This window comes from Lissotriton vulgaris, chromosome 5, assembly GCF_964263255.1.
Source record: "Lissotriton vulgaris chromosome 5, aLisVul1.2, whole genome shotgun sequence".
NCBI lineage: Eukaryota > Metazoa > Chordata > Amphibia > Caudata > Salamandridae > Lissotriton > Lissotriton vulgaris.
In genome coordinates, this window is record NC_141693.1 from 196,721,710 (window position 1) to 196,737,101 (window position 15,392).

General features: G+C 51.1%; 1 protein-coding gene across 1 annotated transcript in view; it reads left to right on the forward strand.

Annotated features, from left to right (window-relative positions):
- DPP7 (dipeptidyl peptidase 7) overlaps positions 1 to 15,392 on the forward strand; it is a 1,540,287-nt gene that overhangs the window by 1,494,075 nt on the left and 30,820 nt on the right. The window lies entirely within an intron of this gene.

Sequence of the window (15,392 nt, forward strand, 5' to 3'; positions counted from 1 at the left end):
AAGTAAATACAGTTGTCCATCTGAAGGCGCCTTACTCAAATTGTTGATAGAATTTGATGGTCATGGGCTGACTAAGCAGATGCACAAACACCCACCAGCAAGAAAAACATTAGTTTGACAAGTATATGATTAGTTCCAAGTAGATCATGTGAGAATATCATAATGGATATTTTGCTGGTATTAAAGATAAAATTAGTGATATGGGCATGTGAGTTTACTAGAAAGAACGGCGATTCTGCAAATGGACTGTAATGAGAATCAAGATTTAATTAAAGATGCTGAGGCTAACATTATGCATCATATCTTTCAATACTATTCCTGCACCAACTTTCAAGAACATTATAACAAATCAAAAACACTAGAACAAGAACATACTAGTCCATTATTATCCATGAACTCAAACGTTCTTCCTCTTTTAATCCTGCGAACAAGTTCTTCTTTCCCACGTAACAACTTTCTGCCTTGAAGATCTTTAATACGCCTTCCTCCTTCTCTATTATGTGAAGAAATAAACAATCATCTCATGAATCTTACCTTTGCAAACTCACAAATACAATAACCATGCAGATATAATATTCCACTTAATAACGTCTTAAAACCTTACATAATTAATGCGTTAACATTAACCACTCCTCATTTTCAGCGTAATCCTTTTTTTTTTTAAACCTAAAAGGGTGTTGGAAGGTGTGATAATGTTAGACACTGCATCTTTAAAACATCTTGATTCTCAATACACTCCGTTTTGAGAATCGCCATTTCATTTCAAGACCGGGGGCTACCATTATGCATGTTGAAAGCCCTGCTTTATTGGTCTAAAATAATGCTTTGCAAAAACATCCACATTAGACCAATCAGCTGCTTTCAAAATTTCCTCCAGGCAAATGCCACAGCACCTCGCAAAGAATGCACCTTGTAATTATTCACATTAGTACCACCTTCCTTCATAACATTTTTAAGTTTACATTTCTTTTATTGGTTTTCTAGACAAATGAATCCACCTACAAGCCAACTTGCTCCTTCTTAACATTTTTAACCCACTTTGCAATATCTGCTGTACTCAAGTATGAAATTAATATTTATCCTCTTCATGCTTTCTCAACTCTACAACTCTATTCTCATATTCTACTACACACAACTTGTTTTCTTCAGGTAACCTTGAATAAAAGATTGATTCTGACATTGTCTTAGTTCTTTTCCAAATTTAAAAAAACACACACTCTCTGGCCCTGTAGATTTAATACTTATCGTCAAAGCCTTTACACCTGACCCCCTTCTGCATGACACCAAACACAGCAAAGTTGCTAACTTTTCAGAAAGTCTTTTTAAATTTAAATACCTGTTTGCAGGCCAAATCAGAAACAGATTTAGCACTGCGTTGACATCCCACAACACACTGTAACATGCTCTAGGTGGTCTTTTCAACCTCATACACTTTAACACCGTACAAATCATCACATCTCTACCCTACCTACTGTCCTGTTATTAACGTGCACATGCCCTGCTGAAATTGCTGACCTGTAACAATTAATAGTACAATACTCTAAACCTTCCTCAAGTTTTTCCACCTACAAAATTATCACCTGAACTATAGGAGCCTCCACGAGATCCACACCCCTTTCCAAGCACCAACTAGACCATATCCTCCAAATTCCTTTATAGCTTCTCCTGGTTCTAGGCACCCATGATTCCTCCAACAGTTCTACAGCCTTTGCTGAAAGTCCTCTGAAACTGCTAGATCTCCTGATATTTTCTAGACAAAAAGGTTCAACACCTTGCTGATAACTAGAGTATGTTCTTCACCTTCTGCATTTTTTAGTAGACCCTCTCTCGCCAGTATCAAAAAAGGTCCTGCACATGCCAACTCCATTACTGAACGGAAACCAGACTTGAGACACCCAGAACTATTTCACCAACACTAACCGACATCTCTCCTGCCTCACTTTCGTTAGAACCCTCTGTTTCTGATGGATACATCTGCCTGCGTATTTCTCACCTTATGAATAACCTCTGCGCCAGCATTCCACTGAATTTTTTCCTAGCTCTCCACGCCGACGAGGACGTCGGCTCCGCTCCCGACTCTTCATGACGTCACGAGAGGCTCGTCGGCGTGATGACATCAGTTCCCTTTTTTCCATGCCGTCGATGCGTAACGGCTTTCTAGCACTCTCCATATTTTGTGGAGTTACTTTGTTGTTCCTTTTGCTTTTACTGTTGCTAGATGGGATGTCGTCTTCGAGAAAGTCTGGTTTTAAACCCTGTAGGGAATGTGGGGGTCGCATGTCCATCACTGACCCCCATGAAGATTGTTTATGGTGCTTATCTTCTGATTACGACCTGGAGAACTGTTCCTGTTGCAGAAAAATGAATCCTAAAGCACTTCAAGAACTGGAAGCCAAATTGTTTCTGTCCAAGGCGAAGAAAGGACATAGAGGGCGAAAACGGGATAACTCGAAGTCGTCCACTTCACATACATCGATGTCGAGGAAACATAAGAAAAAAGAAGGCATGGATCTCGGCGCCGCTCGTCGAAGGTTGAGGCTTCGAGGTTGCCTTTGCCTGCCCCTCGAGGTTGTCATAAGGACTTAGCATCTCCTTCTCCTTCTCCTTGTGTGACTCCTGAGAAGTCTCCTTCACCTAGAAGCACTCCGGCGCCGAGGAATTCTCCAGCTTCAGACGCCGAGTCGGTTTAGGAAGTTCCACCTTCTCCTCTGCCGGAGATTGAACTGGTGGATCCGGCAGTGGATCCGAATGTTCCGACGCCGGACACTTCCCGTTTGGATACTGGCTCGAATCCATATCTATAGTTCCCGGCTCCAGAGGCGGATCCGTCGCATATTTTTAAATGCTATGTACTGTGTATTTATAAGGGCGGCTGTCCCATCCGGAGCACCTTCTGGTCCCGTGGGTCCACTGGCATTCAACTTGGGTGTACCCCAACACTATGAGAAGGCACCCTTCATGCCTTTCATGCCAATGGCGCCGTCATGGCAATTTCTGGCGGCAAGAGTCTCAACGCCATTTATGGAATCCTCAGCACTGTCTGGTGAGCCCTTCTCTCGACCTCGTGTGGCTCTCGTGCCTCTTTCGACGCTGGCTCCAGCATAGTCGGTGCCGCGTACAACGCCACCTATGCCGCGTCCACGGACTCGTTCATGGAGAGAAGCACAAAGGCTTTTGGAAAAAGAGCATTACCGTAGAGAGGAGGTAGAAGAAGGTAAATTGGAAGAGTCTATGGTTGAATTCGAAGGAATTCAGGAGGTGAGCTGTTTGGATACCTCTCCAGAGTGGGAAATCTCTTCTACAAGGGCTTCACCACCTCAGGAGATTGCTCCCTACCGTATGGTAATAAGCAAAGCTGCAGAGCTTTTGGATGTGCAGTTACCTACTGCTGAGTATAAGCCAAATTTATTGACAGAGGTCTTTCATGCACCATCCTCCACAGTTAAGCCTCTGTTACCCTTTAAAGAAGGTTTGTTGGATCCTATCCTCGAGGTTTGGCGTAAACCACTCTCTTTGTCTGCCGTTTCTAAGGCTGTGGCTAGAAGGTTTAGGACTGTTCCAGGGGATCCAGGTTGTCTCTCTTCACATCCATCTCCAGAGAGTTTGGTGGTGCAGGCATCTTGCTCCAAGCAATCTTCAGGTGCTTTCTCACAGGCCCCAGCTGACAGAGACTCGAAGAAGATGGAACAGTCAGCTACAAAGGTTTTTTCTTCTTCTAGCATAGCTCTGATATCGACCAATGCCACTTGTCTACTGGGCCGTTACTTATATGCTTTGATAGACTCAGCAAAGCAATTGGCCCCCAAGTTACCTGAAGAGGAAAGGGGAAACTTTATGGAGGTTCTGTTAGACGTGCAGGCTGCGTCTAGACAAGTTATTCAAACAGGTCTAGATACGGCTGACTCATTAGCCCGAAATATAGGCTCCTCCATTGCTACAAGAAGGCAAGCTTGGCTTCGTTCTTCTGGTTTTTTCCCGGATGTCCAGGCTACTCTTGTTGATTTGCCCTTTGATGGGTCAAAGCTTTTTAGAGAAAAAGCAGATTTGGCCTTGCAGAGGTTTAAGGGTAGCAGAGCCTCTGCGAAATCCTTGGGCTTGAAGACCCAGTTGAGAGGTTTTGGCTTCAAGAGATATCGAGGCTTTGGAAGGTCTTCCTTTCACAACATCCATCAACCTCAACAGCAGCAGCAAAATCCACTCTATAAATCTTATAGAGGAAGAGCCGCAGATAGCCAACGTGGTTCAGCCCGCAATCTCTCCTCCTCCTCTTCTGCCTCTACCGCTCCCTCTGGTACCGCAGGAAAGCAGCCCTAGATTCCCCATCCTGGAACATGTTGGTCCTGTAGAGGGCTGGCTGTCTCACTTTCTGCAAGCTTGGAAGTCAGTCATGACAGACCTTTGGGTTTTTTAACCTTGTGGAGAATGGGTACGCCCTTCCCGTTCGGGAATTTCCTCCTCCTTACCCTCCTTGCCAAGGTTATTGTTCAGAGGACCATTTGCTTCTTCTGCAGAAGGAGGTTCTTGCATTACTTCAAAAAGGTACGATAGAGGTCAACACAAGAAGCAGCAGCGGACCCTATAACGCCGCACCTAAAATCCAGTTCCAAAATAAGTCCTTTTTTATACTTTGTGCTGCCAACCCCAACGTCAGCTGCTGTTTGACGTTGCTGTGCTTTCCAGATCAGTTAGATGATTTATTCAATGTTTATGGGGGCGCACCAAATAGAAGTTGTTAGACGGAGACCCGGAGGGTCGGCCGAGCAAGGGGGAGAGGCCTCCTGGCGAGGGCCCTCTCCTTAGATCGTACGGACAAGCAACTACCCCCCCACAGATGGATGCCACACCAAGATAGGTTCTGTACACTTTTATAGGTATTCTTAGGCAGGGTAAACTTGGCGATACAGCAAGACAAGGATACGATGATCTCGTCAATTCTAGTCTCTGGGGGAAAGGGGGTAGCGGGACAGTCTCAGTACCGGTCCGGTACAGGGTGTAGCTGGTGTATAGCTCTCAATCCTCGAGCTGGAGTGTTCGCAAGTAGGGGGCCGCGGCAGCGCCAGCAGGCTTTCGAAGATGGTTCACAAGGATGGGACCCGGCAGCGCCAGCAGGCCTTCGAAGATGGTTCACAAGGATGTGCCGCGGCAGCGCCAGCAGGCCTACGAAGATGGTTCACGGGGATGAGCCGCAGCAGCGCCAGCAGACTTCCGAAGATGGTTCACAAGGATGGGCCGCGGCAGCGCCAGCAGGCTTTCGAAGAGGGTTCACAAGGATGGGCCGCGGCAGCGCCAGCAGGCTTTCGAAGATGGTTCACGAAGAGGATGAGCCGCGGCAGCACCAGCAGGCCTTCAAGGACAGTTCACAAAGAGGGGCCGCGGCAGCGCCAGCAGGCCTCCCAGGATGAGTTTGTCTCGGTGTCTCTCGACTCCAGGATACAACTGCCTTCCTGCTCTGGAGCTACCCCAGTTATAGGTCTGGCGCCCTTTGATGTCCGGACCCTCGCACTTGGAGGTCAGGGGGTCCGGGATGAGGGAGTCCAGACACCCAGCAGGGGGTGGAGCCATCGCCCAGGGAGGCTGGGGGGTGATCGAAACCTGGCGGAGGGGAGCCAACGCCACTCCTTCTTCCATTGACTCGCCAAGTGGTCTCTTTACCCCCTGGGTGGATGGTGGTGCCTCGATGTCGGGGCTTGGCTGGGCCTGAGGTTGAGGTCGACCCGTGGCCACGAGGCCTGGTCGTGGCGGCTTCAAGATGGCGGCTGGGCCGGGGACGGTGGTTCGGGAAAGAACCCGGGCCAGCAGAGAATGTTGTTGTGATGGGCCGGGGCCCCGTCGGGGAAGAGCTGGGGGTTGACTCGGCGGCTGCAGGGGTGGTTCTTGTCCGGGGAACAGGGGTAGCAGTGATCCGTGACCCGCCATACGGGGAGGGGTCGGGCCTACCACGAGGCCTGTCCAACATGCGTCCCCCCCAGTCCCTTTCTCACTGCACCATCAGGATTCAAGCAAGCCGGGCCGAAGATGGCTGAAATGCCAGAAACCGGTCCCCGGTAGCTGGTCTCCTTTCTGGTGAAGAATTGGCTTGGTAGTTTAGTCTGCCCTGTTCCCATGATGCACTGGGCCAGGGACAGACTGATTTGCATATAGCCAGGTTCTGAGCTGGGATGGTACAGTGAGATAAATAACGGTGATGGATCAAGCCCTGATCTTTGGACTGGGTAAGAGTGGTCTGCTTAATTCAGACACTCTGTTCATCACCACCCCCTTTTCTGAATCGTATTTGGCCACTATAGGTGTGGCAGGGTATACTCAGACATGAGTCCCTTTCTCACTGCACCATCAGGATTCAAGCAAGCCGGGCCGAAGATGGCTGAAATGCCAGAAACCGGTCCCCGGTAGCTTGTCTCCTTTCTGGTGAAGAATTGGCTTGGTAGTTTAGTCTGCCCTGTTCCCATGATGCACTGGGCCAGGGACAGACTGATTTGCATATAGCCAGGTTCTGAGCTGGGATGGTGCAGTGAGATAAATAACGGTGATGGATCAAGCCCTGATCTTTGGACTGGGTAAGAGTGGTCTGCTTAATTCAGACACTCTGTTCATCACCACCCCCTTTTCTGAATCGTTTTTGGCCACTATAGGTGTGGCAGGGTATACTCAGACATGAGTCCCTTTCTCACTGCACCATCAGGATTCAAGCAAGCCGGGCCGAAGATGGCTGAAATGCCAGAAACCGGTCCCCGGTAGCTTGTCTCCTTTCTGGTGAAGAATTGGCTTGGTAGTTTAGTCTGCCCTGTTCCCATGATGCACTGGGCCAGGGACAGACTGATTTGCATATAGCCAGGTTCTGAGCTGGGATGGTGCAGTGAGATAAATAACGGTGATGGATCAAACCCTGATCTTTGGACTGGGTAAGAGTGGTCTGCTTAATTCAGACACTCTGTTCATCACCACCCCCTTTTCTGAATCGTTTTTGGCCACTATAGGTGTGGCAGGGTATACTCAGACATGAGTCCCTTTCTCACTGCACCATCAGGATTCAAGCAAGCCGGGCCGAAGATGGCTGAAATGCCAGAAACCGGTCCCCGGTAGCTTGTCTCCTTTCTGGTGAAGAATTGGCTTGGTAGTTTAGTCTGCCCTGTTCCCATGATGCACTGGGCCAGGGACAGACTGATTTGCATATAGCCAGGTTCTGAGCTGGGATGGTGCAGTGAGATAAATAACGGTGATGGATCAAGCCCTGATCTTTGGACTGGGTAAGAGTGGTCTGCTTAATTCAGACACTCTGTTCATCACCACCCCCTTTTCTGAATCGTTTTTGGCCACTATAGGTGTGGCAGGGTATACTCAGACATGAGTCCCTTTCTCACTGCACCATCAGGATTCAAGCAAGCCGGGCCGAAGATGGCTGAAATGCCAGAAACCGGTCCCCGGTAGCTTGTCTCCTTTCTGGTGAAGAATTGGCTTGGTAGTTTAGTCTGCCCTGTTCCCATGATGCACTGGGCCAGGGACAGACTGATTTGCATATAGCCAGGTTCTGAGCCGGGATGGTGCAGTGAGATAAATAACGGTGATGGATCAAGCCCTGATCTTTGGACTGGGTAAGAGTGGTCTGCTTAATTCAGACACTCTGTTCATCACCACCCCCTTTTCTGAATCGTTTTTGGCCACTATAGGTGTGGCAGGGTATACTCAGACATGAGTCCCTTTCTCACTGCACCATCAGGATTCAAGCAAGCCGGGCCGAAGATGGCTGAAATGCCAGAAACCGGTCCCCGGTAGCTTGTCTCCTTTCTGGTGAAGAATTGGCTTGGTAGTTTAGTCTGCCCTGTTCCCATGATGCACTGGGCCAGGGACAGACTGATTTGCATATAGCCAGGTTCTGAGCTGGGATGGTGCAGTGAGATAAATAACAGTGATGGATCAAGCCCTGATCTTTGGACTGGGTAAGAGTGGTCTGCTTAATTCAGACACTCTGTTCATCACCACCCCCTTTTCTGAATCGTTTTTGGCCACTATAGGTGTGGCAGGGTATACTCAGACATGAGTCCCTTTCTCACTGCACCATCAGGATTCAAGCAAGCCGGGCCGAAGATGGCTGAAATGCCAGAAACCGGTCCCCGGTAGCTTGTCTCCTTTCTGGTGAAGAATTGGCTTGGTAGTTTAGTCTGCCCTGTTCCCATGATGCACTGGGCCAGGGACAGACTGATTTGCATATAGCCAGGTTCTGAGCTGGGATGGTGCAGTGAGATAAATAACGGTGATGGATCAAGCCCTGATCTTTGGACTGGGTAAGAGTGGTCTGCTTAATTCAGACACTCTGTTCATCACCACCCCCTTTTCTGAATCGTTTTTGGCCACTATAGGTGTGGCAGGGTATACTCAGACATGAGTCCCTTTCTCACTGCACCATCAGGATTCAAGCAAGCCGGGCCGAAGATGGCTGAAATGCCAGAAACCGGTCCCCGGTAGCTTGTCTCCTTTCTGGTGAAGAATTGGCTTGGTAGTTTAGTCTGCCCTGTTCCCATGATGCACTGGGCCAGGGACAGACTGATTTGCATATAGCCAGGTTCTGAGCTGGGATGGTGCAGTGAGATAAATAACGGTGATGGATCAAGCCCTGATCTTTGGACTGGGTAAGAGTGGTCTGCTTAATTCAGACACTCTGTTCATCACCACCCCCTTTTCTGAATCCCCTCAGCTGAAGGCAGGGAGAGTCACCCATCCTCTTGGGTAATCTCCTCGCCGAGGCGGAAGAAGCGGGACAGGCCGTCTGCGTTGGCGTGGTCGTTGCCGGGGCGATGCTCCACAGTGAAGTCCATCCCCTGCAGGGAGATGGACCAACGCAACAGCTTTGGGTTCTCTCCCCGCATCTGCATCAGCCATTGCAGAGGACGATGGTCTGTTTGTACCCGAAAATGGGTACCGAAGAGATAGGGCCGGAGCTTCTTGAGGGCCCACACCACGGCGAAGGCCTCTCGCTCTATGGTGCTCCAGCGTTGTTCTCGGGCCAGCAGGCATCAGCTGATGAAGGCCACTGGCTGGTCAACTCCCTCGGTGTTGATTTGGGAGAGGAAGGCCCCAACGCCGTGATAGGAGGCATCTGTTTGTACTACAAATTCCCGGCTGTAGTCGGGGGTTTGGAGCACGGGGGCCGTGCACATAGCTGATTTGAGGTTCTCAAAGGCGGCCTGACACTCAGGAGTCCAGTGTACTTTCGGGGGGTTCTTCTTGGACGTGAGTTCTGTGAGGGGCCCCACAATGCTGCCATAGTCTTTTATGAAGCGCCGGTAGTATCCGGTGAGCCCCAGGAAGGCTCGGACCTCTGTTTGGGTGACCGGAGGCTCCCAAGCCTGAATGGCAGCGATCTTGAGTTGGAGAGGGGCCACCTGGCCACTTCCCACCTGGTGCCCCAGGTAGGTCACGGACCCTTGGCCGATTTGGCACGTGCTGGCTTTGATTGTTAGTCCTGCTTGCCGGAGGGCAGTCAGGACCTCCCGGAGGTGTTGGAGGTGTTCTGCCCAGTGGTGACTGTACACGGCAATATCGTCCAGATAGGCGGCGCTGAACTCCTCCCGCCCCGCCAACACTTTGTTTACGAGTCTCTGGAAGGTGGCGGGGGCGTTTTTCTTTCCGAAGGGCATCACTTTGAAGTGGTAGTGGCCATCCGGAGTGGAGAAGGCGGATCGCTCCTGGGCACCCGGGGTGAGGCCGATCTGCCAGTAGCCCGCGGTCAAGTCAAAGATGCTCAGGTAGCGGGCGGGCCCCATGCGGTCGATCAGTTCATCCGCTCGTGGGATGGGGTGAGTGTCTGTTCGGGTTACGGCGTTCAAGCCCCGGTAGTCTACGCAAAACCTGAGTTCTGGGGTGACGCCAGGGGCGGCGGCCTTGGGGACCAGCACGACTGGGCTGGCCCAGGGACTGTCGGAGGGCTCGATTACTCCCAGGGCCAGCATCTTGGATACTTCTGACTGGATGCAGGCGCGTACCTGATCAGGTACTCTGTAGGCTCTGTGCCGGATAGGGGGGCTATCCCCAGTGTCGACATTGTGGAGGCCCCAGGGGGTGACCCCTGGGATGAGGGAGAACAGGTCGGCAAATTGCTGTAGCAAGTCCCGGCAGTCTTGGCGTTGTGCTGGAGACAGGGCAGTGGAGAGGTGGACTCCTTCCACGGAGCCATCTTTCTCGCGGGTCCTCAGGAGGTCGGGAAGGGGCTCGGAATCCTCTTCAGCCCCACTGTCGGTAGCCATCAGAAGGCTAAGTTCAGAGCGCACAAAGTGAGGCTTAAGTCTGTTGGCATGGAGGACCCGGAGAGGGTTCCGGGGGGACTCTAGGTCTACCAGGTAGGTGACGGGGCCCTTTCGCTCCACCACCTTGAAGGGTCCTGTCCATTTGTCCTGGAGGGCGCAAGGTTCGACCGGGGACATGACCCAGACCTGTTGTCCCGGCTCGAACTCGATGGATGAGGCATTTTGATCGTACCATCGTTTCATGTCTTCTTGGCTGGCTTCGAGGTTGGCTTTGGCGAGTTCCCTGAACCACCGAGTCTGGTTCCGGAGGGTCAGGAGGTACTTGTACACATCAGGGGGAGTCTTCTTGGGGGTCACCTCCCACCCTTCCTTGACCAGGCTGAGGGGACCCCGGACGGGGTGCCCATACAGGAGCTCGAAGGGGCTGAATCCCCGGGACTTCTGTGGGACCTCTCGGTAGGCAAACAGGAGGCATGGGAGCAGCACGTCCCATTGGCGGCGTAGGGGCTCTTCCAGGCCCATGATCATACCCTTGAGGGTGCGATTGAATCGTTCCACTAGTCCGTTTCCTTGCGGGTGGTAAGGGGTCGTAAATTTGTAGGTGACCCCACACTGTTGCCATAGGGACTTCATGTATCTGGAGATAAAGTTTGTGCCTCGATCACTGACGACCTCTCGGGGGAAGCCCACCCGCGAGAAGATCCCCATCAGGGCTCGGCCCACCACGGGCGCTGTCACGGTTCGGAGAGGGATGGCCTTGGGATAGCGGGTGGCATGGTCCACCAGGACGAGTATGAACCGGTGCCCTTGGGCTGTCCGGGGCTCCAGGGGCCCCACAATGTCGATCCCCACCCTCTCAAAGGGAGTGGTGACGATGGGAAAGGGCTGTAGGGGGACCTTTATTTTCCGGCCGCTCTTCCCGCTGGCCTTGAATAACAAAAGAGGGTCTTGACTCAAAACTCAGCAAGGCTGAGCCAACAATGAACTAAGGAAACAACAAACTTGCCTATACTGAGAAGCTATTTTTTAGAGAACAACCGTTGCTAAAGCATACATGAAAAAATAGCATGAACACTTGCTTTTTGAATTGCAACTTTTACTTTAATTCTTTTCTAAAGACTGTTGTGATTTTGAGTCTTTTTTATCTTTTTAGTGCATGGGAGTACAAAAACATGAAAAATATTATACATTTATATACAAGCAGAAAGCAAACATTGGTATGTACATAGTTCAGACAAACTCACACTCAACACATTCTTGGCCGTCCAATCATAACAAAACCACATTCATACTGGTCCCAGTGTCATAAAACAGTTGCGTAAATACAAAACAATCTTATTTGCTGTTTTTTACACGTTAATCAAACTTTTTCAAAATTTGAAAAAAAGAAGAAGAAAGTAATCTTTCAATTAGTTGACACATTCCATTTGGAAAAAGAATGACAAGGGACCGGGTCGGGTCGACTCGTTTCGAACCCTGTAATTCTTAGGGTTCTCTTCAGGACCACAGTTTAACTACAAAGAAAGAGGAAAACAATCATCACTAACCAAAACCTAAGAGATCGACGTCTCAACCATTGTTCAGTTTCCCTCAGCCTACCTCAACAAGTGGGTCAAGGCTCCACAGAAAGCGAGAGGAGACAGATGCATTCCAAGTAGAGAGGGAGCGAAAAATGCTGAAAGAAAAAGAAGGTGTACTCAATCTCGCTGTCCATTTCACTCATTACTGTGCCTAGGCTAGTTTGTTTAGTTTGTGTAAGCATAATACCTTGGCGCCAGTGAGCGCCGACATTCAACAATTGCCCATGCGACCACCCACGCTTGACGGTAACCCGCGATCTCCGCATTTTTATTCCCCAGCCTTGGTGACGCCGGAACCGTACCATCGGACCGAGCGCAACCCGACTGGGAAGCACCTTCAGAACGAACACGCGCCGCATTGACGGTAAGCGCGCAGACCCGCTCTAAAACAAACTAGCCTAGGCACAGTAATGAGTGAAATGGACAGCGAGATTGAGTACACCTTCTTTTTCTTTCAGCATTTTTCGCTCCCTCTCTACTTGGAATGCATCTGTCTCCTCTCGCTTTCTGTGGAGCCTTGACCCACTTGTTGAGGTAGGCTGAGGGAAACTGAACAATGGTTGAGACGTCGATCTCTTAGGTTTTGGTTAGTGATGATTGTTTTCCTCTTTCTTTGTAGTTAAACTGTGGTCCTGAAGAGAACCCTAAGAATTACAGGGTTCGAAACGCGTCGACCCGACCCGGTCCCTTGTCATTCTTTTTCCAAATGGAATGTGTCAACTAATTGAAAGATTACTTTCTTCTTCTTTTTTTCAAATTTTGAAAAAGTTTGATTAACGTGTAAAAAACAGCAAATAAGATTGTTTTGTATTTACGCAACTGTTTTATGACACTGGGACCAGTATGAATGTGGTTTTGTTATGATTGGACGGCCAAGAATGTGTTGAGTGTGAGTTTGTCTGAACTATGTACATACCAATGTTTGCTTTTTGCTTGTATATAAATGTATAATATTTTTCATGTTTTTGTACTCCCATGCACTAAAAAGATAAAAAAGACTCAAAATCACAACAGTCTTTAGAAAAGAATTAAAGTAAAAGTTGCAATTCAAAAAGCAAGTGTTCATGCTATTTTTTCATGTATGCTTTAGCAACGGTTGTTCTCTAAAAAATAGCTTCTCAGTATAGGCAAGTTTGTTGTTTCCTTACTTCCCGCTGGCCTGGCAGGTGGGGCAGGCCCGGCATTGGTTTACTACATCGTTCCGCATTTTAGGCCAGTAGAAATGGGTCACCAGGCGGCTGTAAGTCTTGTCCTGCCCCAGGTGCCCGGCGAGCGGCACATCGTGTGCCAGGTTCAAGAGGAAGCCTCGGAATTGGAGGGGGACCACCAGCACCCGGCTGGCCCCCAGTTCAGCAATCTTTTGCTCACTGTAGAGGAGCCCGTTGTCCCAATAGATCCAGTGGGCCCCCGAGGCATCCCCTGCGCTCTGGGCTATGGCTTGCTGTCGGAGCCCCTCGAGGGAGGGACACGCTCTTTGTTCCCGGCGGAATTGTTCCTGAGTGGGGCCACCTTCTTGGCGCCACTGGGCCAGCTCCGGGAAGTCTTGCAGTGGGTCCGGGTCTTCGTTGCCGGGCCCCAGTGGACCCGGTTCAGGGGTGGTCTCTTCTGTGACGACCGGCGGGGGAGGTTCGGGCCACTCGGGTTCTTCGGTGGATGGGATGGCGCGGGCGGCCATGGATCGGGTCGTGGCGCAGACCCATTCAGGGAGACCAAGCATCCCCAGGTGCTCTCTTCGCTCCACGGCTGCCCAGGGGGAGCTCTCGAGATCGTTCCCCAGGAGGCAGTCCACGGGGGCGTCATCTCGGACGGTCACCTTCAGCATGCCCGATACTCCTCCCACTCGAAGGGGACGCGGGCCATCTGGCACAGGCTCTCGGAATTGACCGCAGATCGTACTGGACAAAGTACGTTGGGCAGGATTTGAACGGGGGTCACCAGATGGCAACGGACTGCGGTCACACTGGCCCCTGTGTCGCGGAGGGCTTCAGCCCGGTGTCTATTAATGGTGACCCACTGGCTGTACTTCTGCGTGTTGGCTGGGAGGGGGGCCCGCGGGACCATGTCCCTGTCTCCTAGACATACCAGGGACATGGCTGCGGGTTCCCACTCGGTCTGGTAGTGCTCACACTCTTCGGCTTCTTCTTCGCCTTGCTCCTCTCCGAGGGCGACGGCGGTGATCTGGCGGCTCACTGGCCCCGGGGCCTGGATGGACTGGTTTCTCGGACAGTTTGGATCATTGGCGTAATGGCCGGGCCGCTGGCATTTGTGGCAGACAACGTTGGAGCGGAATCCCGGTCGCGTCGGAGGGCTTCCTCTTCCGGCCGGGGACGGGGGTTGTTAGTGGGGGGCACCGTAGCGGTGTCCCTGCCCCGACCACAGCCTCCTCCTCCTCCTCCTCCTCCTCCTCCTCGCGGACGGTGGGACCCCTGGGAGGCTCTGTTTTGTTCGCCCGGCCAACTCCGGGGGACCCGGGTGCTCTCCCATCGATCCGCTTCGATGGCGAGTTTCCGGGGTTCGGTCAGCTTGCTATCGAGGAGATGCTGCCTTAGTTCCACGAAACAAATATTGGAGAGGTGCTCCCACACGATGAGATCGAATAATTGTTCGTAGGTGGTGACCTGGCTGCCTTTGATCCATCCCTCTAAGGCTCGGCTAAAAAAGTTCACGTATTCTACCCAGGTGGTACCGGGGATTCTTTTACAGTCTCGAAATCGCTGCCGGTACATCTCGGGGGTGAGCCCATAGCGAGTGAGCAGGGCGGCTTTCATGTGGTCGTAGGAGGTCATCTCTGCGTCGGGGAGTTGTAGCAGGGCATCTCTTCCTTCGTTGACGAATCTCCCCCACAACCCAGCTCCCCAGTCTTTCCGTGGAATTCGGTGGGAGATCATGGCTACTTCGTAGGCCTTGAACCATTGCTGAATATCGTCGTTCCGGTAGTACTCCCGGACGACGTCTTTGTGAAGTGGACCTTGGTGTCCGTAGGTGGAGCGGAGTTCTGGTTCTCGGGGACGCCGAGGTCCTTGTTGTGTCATCGAATTTCTAGCTCTTTTAAATGGTGCTCGTGTTCGTACGCTAGTTTCTTCTCTTCCAGCTCCCTCTGGCTTTTTTTCTCTTCCCGTTCTTCCCGTAGCCGTAAGTGTTCGAGGGCTATCTTTTTCTCTGCTAGTTTTAGTTCTCCATCTAAGCAGAGTCGAGCCAGTTCCAACTCGTGGAGCCGGCTCCTCTCCCGTTCTTGGGCCTCTTCGGAAGAGAGGCCCGTTCTTCTTTCTTCTTCGGGGGTTGCCGTTGTTTCGGTGGTCTCAATGCTTTCGTTTTGGGGTGGGGGCGCTCCCGTCTCCACCCAAGACTCCAAGGCGTGCTTGAGGTCATCTTTGGTGCTCAGTCTCGTGGTAGCGATGCCCAAGTCTATGCAGAGTTGTTTCAATTCCTTGTGGCTGTATTCTTCCAGCCATTCCATCTGGAGTTTTGCGGTTGTTCCAATCTCTTTCGTCGACATTGTTGCTGTGTGTCGTGGGGCGAGTTAATCTCCGTACGATTATGCGTCGGCTCGGATCGCGCCGCTGGCCACCAA